We start from the raw sequence: 12,357 nt of genomic DNA on the forward strand, positions 1-12,357 counted from the left end.
TCCACCCCTTACCACCTCTTCTAAGACCTCGGGAAAGTCACCCCCTCGGCCCAGCTGCCCATCTGTAAAATGGTGGTAGCACTGGTGTCTGTGCGAGCCTTGGGAGGATTAAACAGACAACCTCAGAGGGCAAGACGAGGTATCAATAGAGTGACCAGTTATGGACAGCCTGGGGTGATTTATTCCTGGAAACCAATGAAAGAAAGCTGACTCATGGAGATAAACCTGTAGCAAGTGTTTCTGGAAATATATATATAATTTTTAAATGTTTGCTGCTCTAAAAACCTAAGTATTAAAATGTGCAGCACTGATTGTGCATCGTTATTTAAAGAAAGGAGAGGAGGCTATGGATGAGAGTGGTCAGGGAAGGCTCCCAGGAGGAGGTGACGGTTGAGCTTGGTATTAAAAGGGGAGGTCAGGGTTGAATAAGCTGTGGCTGGGGAAGAGGGACGGGAAGAAGAAGGGGGCAGGGAGGAAGGGAGAGAAGGAGCTATGAGGGGAAAGATAAACCCACTGGCCCAGAGAGAGTGGGTTGCGGGATCCTGTAGGGACAGGTAAGGGGTGGGGCTGGATTCTGTAGGGTAAGAGGCTTCCTCCCATTTCCCGCAGGCAGAAGCCGAGTGTCAGCTGGGAGCTGGCCCCGTCTGAGACACCAGTCACTGCAGGGTCTCTGTCCTGAGGAAGCAGCAGTCAGCGGGGACTGGGACCCCATCCATGCTGATAACCCGGACTAGGGCGGCGCTGCTCCCCCAGCTGAGAAGGACCTTGTAGTAACTGGTTCTGGAAATACCCACAAGCCTTCGCTCCTCCTTTTGTCCACGCTCTTCACATGGCTTTGCAGCTCCTCCTGCCCAGAGGCAGCGTCTGTCTCCCTTCCTGTTGAATCTGGACTCACCTTGTGACTCGCTTTGGCCAAAAGAATATGGCGGATGTGGCGCCACGACACTTGGGAGCCTGGGCTTCTGCCTGCTCTCTTGCACCCGTGACTACCACGGGAACAAGCCTGGGCCAGCTTGCTGGAGGATGCGAGACACACGGCCCAGGTGTCTCCATTGCCTCGGCCAACAGCCAGCCAGCCTCCAGACATGTGCGACAGGCAATCCTGGACCAGCCAGCCCATCAGCTGATCTCCCATCCGTGAGAGTCCAGCTGAGATCAGCCCTGCTTGGCCCAGACCAGAAAAACCACCCAACTAACCTGGGGACTCATAGAAATAAATTGTATTGTTTTAAGCCACTAGGTCTTGGGAACAGTTTGTTACGTGGCTGTAGCTGACTGATAGGATTCCCGTGTGAGGCCTCAGAGTGTGGTATCTCCAGGTGTAAATGGGAACCTCCTCTTCACTTACTTTTCAGAAAGCATCCTGAGTGATGTCCTGGCGTATGGTGATGATGAGAGGGATCACCACGGCTCAAACGCAAAAACCAAACAGCTGCGGTGGGGGTGGTAGTGGGGAGAACAATGGAAGCCAAGCTTCTAACAGAGGATTTTTTAAAAAGCATGACTCGAGGTGGAAGAAGGTAGGACAAAACTATGACAACCTCAGAGGGCGAGACAAGAGTTATCAATTGTGTGACCAGTTGTGGTGGCCTGGGGTGATTTATTCCTGGAAACCTCTGAAAGAAAGCTGACTCCTGGAGATAGACCTGTAGCAAGTGTTTCTGGAAATATATATGTACATACATATATATGATTTTAAAATATTTACTCTCTAAATCTTTACAAGCAGAAATGCAAAAGACTGATTCAGCACACACTGTACTAGCATTCCCCAAATCCTCTTGGGGCGGGGTGGGGGGTATGTTCTCTGTCTTACAGATGGGGAAACTGAGGACCGAAGAGGTTAAGTACCATGGCCACAATGGTTTGGCTAGTCGCTTCATTCCAGGTCTGCCTGAGGCGGAGGCTGTGCCCGCTGCCTGCAGAGCTGCCCTCGGTGGTGGTGGTGGGGGGTATATTTGGTGACTTAGAGGTGCTCTCAGGGACTCAAAGGTAGCACCAGCAGGGACAGACAGGCATCAGAAGGGTGAGGGAGACCCGTCCGAGTGGTCGTGGAGAGATGACCTTGATGCATTAAGGGGGAAAGCAGGTTACTTAAAAAGAATCATTCTACAAATATTTACTGGGCACCCACTGTGTGCCAGGTGTGGTTCCAGGTGCAACAGAGAACAGAGCAGACAAAACTACCTTCCCTCAGGGGCTGGCATTCTAGTGGGAGAAGGCAGAAAACAAAGGCTAATAATAAGTAAAATATATATTAATTTGAATGGTATAAAATTGACTTTTTTGGGATAAAAGTGGTTGAATATAGACAATTTTATATAGTTCATCCTTATATGCTAGTTTCAGGATGAGTGCTATAAAGAAAATAAAGCAAGGGAAGGGAATCAGAGAATTGAGGAGATGGACATTTTAAATAGGGTAGCCGGGGGAGGCTTCACTACACAGGCTAAGTAAAGTCCTGAGGGAGATGAGGCTGGGAGCCATGGGAAGGCTGGGAGGAGTCCATTCCAGACAGAGGGAATGGCCAGTGCAAAGGCCCTGAGGTGGGGTGTGCCTGATGAGTTCTGGAGTGGAGGGAGCCAGGCGGAGGGCAGCAGGAAATGAGGCCAGAGAGAAAATGGGTGGGGGTCGGGTCATGCAGGGCCTTGTAGGTCAGCAATAGGACTTTGGCTTTTACTCAGATTGAGACAGAAATCCGTTGGAGGACCACGTGATCAGACAAACGTTTGAAAAGGATCACTCTACGGTGTTTAGAATCATCTTAAGGGGCGAGGGTGAAAACAGAGACCAGTTAGAAGGCTATGCAGTAGTCCAGGTGAGAGATGAGGGTGGGTCGGACCAGGGTCTATTTTGAAGGTAGAGCCACCAGGAGTGAGCATGGATAGAAAAGGGTAGGGGATGGAGGGCTGAACCCTGGGGACTCCAATGTTTATGGAGTTGGGAGCTATGGAGAGCTATGGAGAGACTGGGTCAGAGCACACCAGAGGGCGGGTTCTTGAACACAGGGAAGAAGGTGCTTCCAGGAGGAGGGAGGGTGCAGCTGTGTCAAATGCTGCTAATAGGTCAGGTGAGGTGAGGGCTGGGAATTGATGTTGGACAGTATTTTTGCCTGCCATGCAGACGATCCCAGAGACGGAGAACCTTTGGTGATGCAGGAAAGAGAGGGAAGCACTGCAGGCGCTGTGTCCTTGAGTGGGTGACGGGTGGGGTCCAGAACACGGGAGGAAGGACTGGCCTTGCTATGAGCACACATGGCTCACCTGTGGTGGACCATAGGAAGGAAGGAAGAGCAGGGGCCCTGAGCAGGGGAGTGGGCGTCGTGCTGGTGGGAGATTATGGAATTCCTCTCCTGACAGCTTCTGTTTTCTCAGTGCGATAGGAAACAAGCCGTCAGGCTGTGAGCCAGAGTGGGGAGTGGAGTCAGTGGTCGAGGACAGTGGACGGGCAGCTGGATTTTATAGAGACAGATCATTGGTATAAACAATGTAGATAGACATTTGATAGATAAAGATTCATTGTATAAACAATGTAGATAGATAAATATCCTATGGTGATCCAATAGATACATGCATGGAAAAATACTGGAAAGAGAGACACTGAACTGTCAACAGTGGTTATCCTTGGAGGGTGGGATCCCTTTCACTTTCCACTTTATACAGTAGTCCATCATTTGAATTTTTTAGCAGTATTACTTTTGTAAATCAGGAAAAAACCCAAAACAGTGGAAGACATTTCCATTTTGGAACACAAAGAACTAGGGCTCTAGAGGTGGGTAGACCGAAGCCCTTAAGACAGCCATTCTGTGCAGCCAAGACCCCATCCTTCCCCTTGCCTCTCCCATATGGCTGGTCTCCCGTTGGGAGCTCTGTCCCTCTAGGCAGAGGGAAAGCTCCTCTTAGAATTTTCTGGCTTGGAGACTTCCTTTCTCACTCTCCCCACTCTTTAGTTCTCCCCTTACTTTCCTAAGGTCGAGGTCACCTTGGAGAAATGGAAGTAGGTTGTTGTCTTTATAGACCCATTCTTGCCCATTTCTACCTGATTCTTCATTGCTCTGCACTGGTTTCCCCTCTATAGTCAAGTCTCTGGTTTATATTTAGGACAAACCTTATTGCACAAACTATGCTCTTTTGTTGCTTAGCCTGGTCCAGTGATTGGGTCTTCTTAGACCAAACTGAGGGGCCCCTGGAGCCAGGGCACCAGGCGGAGATTTAGAAGAACTTAGATGCCACTAAGTGGGTCTGGGAACCAAGGATGAATCATTTGACTTGTCTGTGAAATGAGGGAAATATCTGATTCTCCTGTCTCCCAGCTTTGCTTTGAAGACAACTCAAAAATAGACATAAAAGCATTTTAAATGGGAAAGGAGGGAGGATGTCCTGCAGCAATGTAGTGCGTAGTCTTGCATTATTTTATTCTGGACAGCAGCTGCAGATGGCTAATGGCAGCGGTGGCTCCCCAGAGCTCATCAATTATGCACATTAGTCAGCACTGGCTAGGTTGTGCTGTGACAACAACAAAAAACCCCAAGATCTCGGTGGCTTAAAACAACAGAGCTTTATATGTCACTCACATCACGCGCCCCACTCAGGTCTGCTGGGCACGGTTCTGTGTCGGCCTTGCTCTAGGCCCGGGGCTGACAGAGCAGCCCCCATCGTGAACGTTGGAAGGTAGCTCCAGCGGAGAGCCCTGGGGGTGTCTCACACTGGCCATTACACGTTCCGGCTCAGAGGCTACATGTCACTTTCACTAACAAATCATTGGCCAGAACTGGTCATATAGTCCCACCCAACCCCTAGGGGACCAGCAGTGCTGTCTGCTGGAACCGGAGAGGATGGAAAATGGCGGCAAACATCGCAATTCACTGCAGTGGGGATCTTTCTCAGAAGGGGGGATGAGATGCACAGGAAGTCCCTGAGAAGCCTCTGCTCCGTGCCACACTTATCCCTTTACTTTGTCTGTTTGCAAATCTACCACCATCACTCAAATATAGGCGAATATATAGAAGAAAATTCATAACTACCCCCAAAAAACTACCATCCAATGTGTTATTGTATTTCTGTTCAGTCTTTCTACAATTGCGTAGGAATACATTTCTTAATAGCAGCTTTATTGAAATATATTTCACACATCATAAATTCACTCCTTTAAAGTATACAGTTCAGTGGTTTTTAGTATATTCACAGAGTTGGGCAGCCATCACCGCTCTTTAATTTCAGAGTATTTTCATCACCCAAAAGGAAACCCTATTAGCAGTGCCATTTGCAGTCACTTTCCTGCCCCCAGCCCAGCCCCTGGCAACCACTAACCGACTTTCTGTCTCTGGATTTGCCCATTCTGGACATTTCATGTAAATGGACCATACAAGATGTGGTCTTTTGTGACTGGCTTCTTTCACTCAGCATAACGTGTTCATGGCTCATCCGTGTTACAGCGTGTACATGTGTACATTTTACAGAACAAACTGAGACCCCGTCAAACATCAGTTATCCAGTTTCCTTCATTTATATGCTTTAAACGTTTTCCCTTATCAGTAAATCTTTGAAAAAATAGTTTTTAATGGTTACATAACAATTCATCACATTTCTGTGCCATATTGAGTTGAACTGTGCCCCTAGTTGTGGACTTTCAGGTGGTTGCCAGTTTTTTCTCACTATTATGAACAAAACTTTGATGAGCAGCTGTCCATGTCTTGTTGAATAAATGAATGAAGCCGTACATATAAATCTTCAATATTTCCCATTCTTCTTTTAAGGAAGAGGCCTAGAAATGGGTCTAACTGGGTGAAAAAACAGGGACATTTTTAAGGCTTTGATTCTTACTGGAACCGCTTTCCTAGAAAGGTTGATGCAATCTGCTGAGTGTGGCTGTGAGTTAGTCCAGTCACATCTCCCTCCATCTCACTTGAGTAAAACCATGTTCCTTGCAGCGGCCCAGGAGGCCCGCACAGTCCAGGCCATTCCCTCTCTGATTGCCTCTTCTCTCCCACCAGCTCTCTCGGCTCCAGCTGTGCTGGTCTTGTTGTTGGTCCTTAAACACACCAGACTCACTCACAGGGAGGTCAGTGGCCTCTGCTCGGCTGTTCCCTGTGCCTGGAACACCCTTTCCCAGTCTCCGCCAGGCTCACTCACCTCCTTCAAGGATTTGCTTATGAGACACTTTGTCGGTGGGGCCCTCCCATTAAACACGTCACCCCCAGCATTCCCCATCTCCTCTCCCAGCTTTATTTCTCCATAGCACTTATCACCTTCTAATAAACTGCATAATTTGCTTATTTTGTTTATTATTTCAAGCCACTAAAATTAACCATTAGAGCCTGGCATGGTGCCTGGCCTGGGTAGGCTCTCAGGAAATAGTGTTGAATTGAGTTGATGACTAGCACTGAGAGCTCTCCTTGTAAAATCAGAGCCACTCCAACCCTCTCCCTGGCCATCAGTGACAGGCCCTGGTCTTCTAACAAACCCCGGTCAATTGTTCCTTCTGGATTCAGCTCTCGGGCTCACTGGACAGGCAGCTGCCTTCCGGACTGTTTGTTCTGCCCTGTAGTGAAACCTGGGAGAGTTTGCCCCTGACAGATGAGCCTGCTAGTGACTGGGGAGAAAAAGGTTTGTTTGTGGAAGGAGTGCAAACCTTCCTAGGGCCACCCAGCCTCCGGCCCCTGAGCTGGCCACCGGGCCCCTGGGACCCCACCAGGACCTCCCAGGGAGCAGGCTCCCCATGCCCAAACATGGACAGTGGCCCACTGGACTCAGCAGAGCAGGCGGTTTCCTGCACGGGCCGCATGCAACACAGGCCACGGGCAGGAGAGGAAGAACCCACGGGAAGCCGGGAAATCCCTTCTCTGGCCACGGCTGGCAGAGCAGCAGGGAGTCCCTCAGGAGCTTCCCTTGTGGGGCGTTTCTGGCCAGCCTCCTGAGGCTTCCAGTGCAGGCGGAGGATCAACATTCCCAAACCCACACAGCGATGTTTTTAAAGGGTCCGTCAGTCAATGGACAAATAATGTCCCACAAGTAATGGTCTTAGAGTTGGGTCTCAGCAAAGGAAGCAAATGCAGAAATGGTCACAATCCCAGAGGCACTCCTAAGTCACCTCCACCAGCAAGCAGGCCCACCCTGAAAGCCAAAAGGCTCTCCCTCCTGACTCTCTCCATAAGTTCATTGCCCACCCGGGCCCCTTGGGACCCAGCCATGGTGGGGGGCCACCCACTCCCAGCTTAGAACATTTCTGAAATTCCTCCTTCAGAATGACCACTAAAGCACAAAATTGTTCTCTTAAATATTCTCCGTTGCAAATCTCTGTCTTCTGCAAGTCCATTTAAATTTGGGGAGAATGAAGTTATTTAGAGCAAAGTCATGAATATGATGAGTGATCAAGTTATGGAATATGGTCTTTTAACAAATTTTTCTGTTGAAGTGTAATGTACACACAGAAAGGTGCACAAATCATAAATGAACAGCTTGGTGAGTTTTCAGAAATGGAATACCCCCAGATAACCACCACCCAGATCAAGAACAGAACACTACCAGCAGCCCGGAGGCCCCTCATGGCCCTTCCAGACAGGTCCACCTCCCCAAAGGTGTCTGTACTCTGACATCTAGCAGCAGAGGTTCTTAGCCCGTTCTTGCACTTGACATAAGGGGAGCCTACAATATGTGCACTTCTGTGTCTGGATCTTTCCATGTTATGTTTGTGAGATTCATGTACAATATTGCAGGCAGCAATCATTCTTTCTCATGGCTGTATACTATTCCATTGTATGAATAGACTAATTTGTTTATTGATTATTACAAATAGTGCTGCTGAGAACATTCTTGTACGTGTCTTTTGGTGGATGTATTATCATTTATGTTAGCCTGGCATTTCAGAATCACTACAAATAATTCTTCAAACTCCTTCTTTCTCCCTTAACCCGAAATTCCTGAGTGCCCATCAAGGGAGGCCTGGCCCCTGGTTGAGAAAGTCTATCTGATGGGGAGGCTGCTGCCTCCCTCAGGAGGGTTGTGAGCCACTGTCCTAACATCCCAGGCAAGCCAGGGAGGGTGACACGTGACAGCCCCTTTTTGGGGCATTGCCAATGACTCAGCCCAGAAGTGATCACATCTTCTGGACCCCGAAGGTGCAGGCTCCCCTTCCCTCACCCTCACGTCCAGTCCATCATTGGTCCTGTCGACTCCAGAGTGCACCCACAGTCTTCCACTTCCTCAGCTCCAGGCCGCACCTTATCCTTCTCATCGGGAGGACAAACATTGCCTCCCCACTGACCCACCTGCTCCCATGCCTGCCCCCATGCCATTCTCTGTCCAGAAGGAGCCTTTAAAAACACAAATTAGATTATGACAGCACATCCTGAGAACTGCTGTGCCCTTTCATTGCACTCAGAAAACCCTCCAACTCTCTGGGACTGCCCCGGTGCCACGTGACGTGCTCTTGCTTCCCTCGTGGACCTTGTTTACGTTTCTCTCCCAGTGTGCTCATCAGTCTTCTTTCTGTTCCTTGAGTTAGACAAGTTAGTTCCTGCTGCAGGGTCTTTGCACATTCTCTTCCCTCCACCTGCAATGCCTTTCCCACTGACACTTGCATCGAGTTCAAACATCACCTATTCTAAAAGGCCTTTCCTGACCTAAAATCCTCTCCTCCCCTGTCACATCACCCTGTTTATTTTCTTCATAGTGCTTATCACTTTCTCGGAAGATCTTCATTTACTTCTAAAATGCCTGTCTCCCTAGCCCCAAGCATGGAAGGTGGTATATCCGCAGCACCTTTCAGGGTGACCAGCATCCTGCAGGAACTCCTCACGTGTTTGCTGAGTGGCTTCGCATATGCTTCCAGCAGCAGGGCCTGATCTCTGGGGCCCCTCCCCGTCAGGGTTCACGCGCCCTGTGGAGCGTCCCCACCACTGCTCGCCGGCCGTCCGCCCAGGCGGGTGCCCATGAGCGCGTGCGCGTGCAGTGACCCGTCCCTCCGCAGCCGTGGCAGCCCCCGCGAGGTGAGCTCTCCCTGCCCACGCAGCTGTGCAGCACGACTGCAGAAGCCGGGGGAGCTGCTGCCCTCCTGCAGAGGGGCTGTGTCCGTCCCCGAGCTGGAGGCGCCCTCCTTCTGTAACCGCGAAGCTGAAGCGCACGGCCGTCTGACGACGTCTCCGAGCGCCTGTGCGCCAGGCGCAGTGCGAGGGACTGGAGACAAGGAGATGCGGTTCACAGCCCCTATCCTCGGGGGAAGAGAAACAACCAGACAGGCGCAGTGCTATTGGGCTGCAAACGCGAGCGTCCGCAGGGGCCTGCTGACCCCGTGAGACGCCCGCCCCGTGTCCTCAGGCCCGCCGGGGAGCTCAGCGGCCGCCCTCAGGCACGCTGCGGCTCTCTGCTTCCCTGAGGGCTCGCTTCCCGCGCGCTTGGCCAGCTGAGAGTGTGGGGACGTGTTGCCCCACAACTAATGGTTAACAGTTGGTGGATAAAGGCCCCTGCTTCCCCGCCCCTAGTAGGACCATCCGGAGACATGTTCTGCAGTCTCCCAGAGGTTCCCAGCAGGACGGATGCCCATTTATCCACAGGTAACCTGTCCATTCACATAACCCTTTTTGGCTCTCTTTCCTCCTCGCCGCGCTTCTCCAGCCCTCTCTGTGCTGCTTGGATTCACCTCCCAAATAAACTACTTGCACCAGGTTCTCATCCAGGGCCTGGTTTGGGAGGAATTAAGACAATGAGTGAAGCAGCGGGGTGTCCTACAATAGGGAGTGGCAGGGAGTGTGGTGAACTGGAGTTCCCATGCCCCCTGACAGGGAGCAGCTGACACTCAGCTCCTTGCTGGTGGTGGCCACATTGTCATCTCCTTCAGTTTTTCAAGAGTTGCCAGAAATCCAGATTTTCATGTGATGGCTCCCCTCCCAACTTTTTAATGTTGTAACAAATTCAAAAAGTTTGAAAAATATTGTACAAGGCAAAGCACGTTGGTAACTGTAATCTGCCTTACAGCCAGGAATTTGCTACGTCTGGTAAGCTCAACAGAGATGTGTACAGGGAGCCTTGGGCCCCAGCCCCAAGGGGAGCAAGGGGAGGAAGCTTTCTGAGAGGTGTGATCCCTGAGTAGGGTCTTGAGACAGCTAGGGGAAGACGGTGGGGAAAGAGGAAGGGAACGTCAGACAGAGAAGAGGTAACAGGCTGAACCCTGAGTGGAGAATAACAAGGGAGCCTTGGAGCTTTGTGGGGCTGTGTGTCTGGAGTGCAAGTACATGTGGGGACAGGGAGAGAGACCCTCGATTCTCCATAAAGATGAGAGTGATCAATGACAATCCACTGTATGCCAGGCACAGTATTAAACACTTGTGTGCATTTTTCATTGCATCTTAACAGAAGTTGGAATTATTGTTTGCTTTGTATGGAGAAAATGAGGAACAGAGAGGTTAAGTTATTTGCCCAAAGTCACACAGCCAGTAAGTGGAGGTGCCTGGACTCAACTGGAGCATTGTTATAGCTAGGTGGAGTGGGGCCAGATCAGTCCACACTTCACGTGTTATTCTCGGATCTGTAAATTTTATCCTTACCGTAATGGGAAAGAGCGGAGGGCTTAAGCAAGGAGCATCATGTTGCTGTGGCCACAGCATGAAGAAGGCAGAGGGAAGGAAGGCAGGATGGGAGGTGATTGCAGGGATCTGGTGAGAAATGGTGGGGCCTCAGTTAAGACAGTGTCAGGGCATGAAATAAGGGAGAGAGATTTAGGAGGTATTCTATAAGCCACTGCCCCGCACGCCAGGACTTGGGGACTGATTGGAAGTTTGGGGGCCAAGAAACAGGTTTGTAGGGGACGCTGGTAAATTCTTCTTTGGACGTGTTGAACTGGAGGTGTCTGTGCAGCATCTGAGGGCCAGCGTCTTGTGAGCAGATGGCCCTGTGGGTCCAAAGTCAGGAAGAGAATTGGGGCCAGAGATGGGGGTCTTTGGGGGTCACCAGCACACAGGTTGAAGACATGGGTAGGGGAGAGGTGGTCCATCGAGGACAGCAGGAAGGGAAAGATGCCGGAACAGAATAGGGGAACTGCAAGGTTTCTGGGCAAGAGGGTATAGATGGGCACACTCAGACACCACGAAGGAGCCGTCAGAGGAGTGGGAGGGAAACAGGAGGAGAGGGGTTCCACGGACCACGGAGAGAGGAGAGCGTTTCCGAAAGGCAGCGTCAGTTCTTCAGAGGCGAGCAGGAAAATGACCAAAAAGTGCCCCTGAGATTTGGCAACAAGGATGCCACTGGTAATCTTCGCCGGGTCCCTTCAGTGGAGACAGAGGCAGACTGGGGTGCACCATGGAGTGAACAGGAGGCGAGGAGGTGGCGACAGTGACAGCAGAAATGATCCAGAGGAGCAGGCACCAGAAGCCTGCCTCACCCAGGGCCCGATGGCAGCTTCGAAGCGGGAGGCCTTTCAGCTCTCAGTCCAGTGCCGTGTTCAGGGGGGGCTTCTATATGTGTGTGCTTGTGTGTCAGCAGCCTCCTTCATTTGACTGGCTTTTGGGAGAAGGCCTTCTCTCCATTCTTTTACCACTTTCTTGAAGAGTGCTTACAACTGCTCACAAAGCAGACGTTCACGCACGTCATCTCTCTCCCTCCGACTGCAGGCTTGTTGAGTTCTTACGATGGTTTTAAATTCCCATGATGGGGCAGGGGGACAGGATCTGTACCTTTCCACTTGCACATCACGTGATCTAGAATGACATATTCTCGTCCGGCCTAGGAGAGCCCCCACGCGCTGCCTTGCTCATGTCTGAGCCAGCGTCTGCTGTCAGTGGCTTGAGGAGGAAGTCAAGGCATTAGAAACTCCAACGCAGGGACTCCTGTCCTCGATCACTGATTTGTTTGTGCAGCTTGGAGCCGAGAAGCAGAGCAGACAACAGGAAGGACCCTCTAATGGAGTGGGCATGGAGGAAAAAAGTGTTTATGTAAGTGCCATCCTTCGGAGAGATTCTTCAGTATTGGCTTTGACTTCAGTGGCTGATACATGAGACCAGTCACCTCGGGATACCTTAATACAGATTCATTCATTCACTCATTCATTCAACAAATATTTATTGAGGACTGTTGAAGATTTTTTTTTTTTTTTGAGGAAGATCAGCCCTGAGCTAACATCCATGCCAATCCTCCTCTTTTTGCTGAGGAAGACTGGCCCTGAGCTAACATCTATTGCCAATCCTCCTTTTCCTTTTTTTCTCTTTTTCTCCCCAAGGCCCCAGTAGATAGTTGTATGTCACAGTTGCACATCCTTCTAGTTGCTGTATGTGGGACGTGGCCTCAGCATGGCCGGAGAAGCGGTGCATCAGTGCGCGCCCAGGATCCGAACCCGGGCCACCAATAGCGGAGCGCACGCACTTAACCG

The sequence above is a fragment of the Ceratotherium simum genome, chromosome 21, assembly GCF_057802395.1.
Source record: "Ceratotherium simum simum isolate JZ-2026a chromosome 21, ASM5780239v1, whole genome shotgun sequence".
NCBI classification, from domain to species: domain Eukaryota; kingdom Metazoa; phylum Chordata; class Mammalia; order Perissodactyla; family Rhinocerotidae; genus Ceratotherium; species Ceratotherium simum.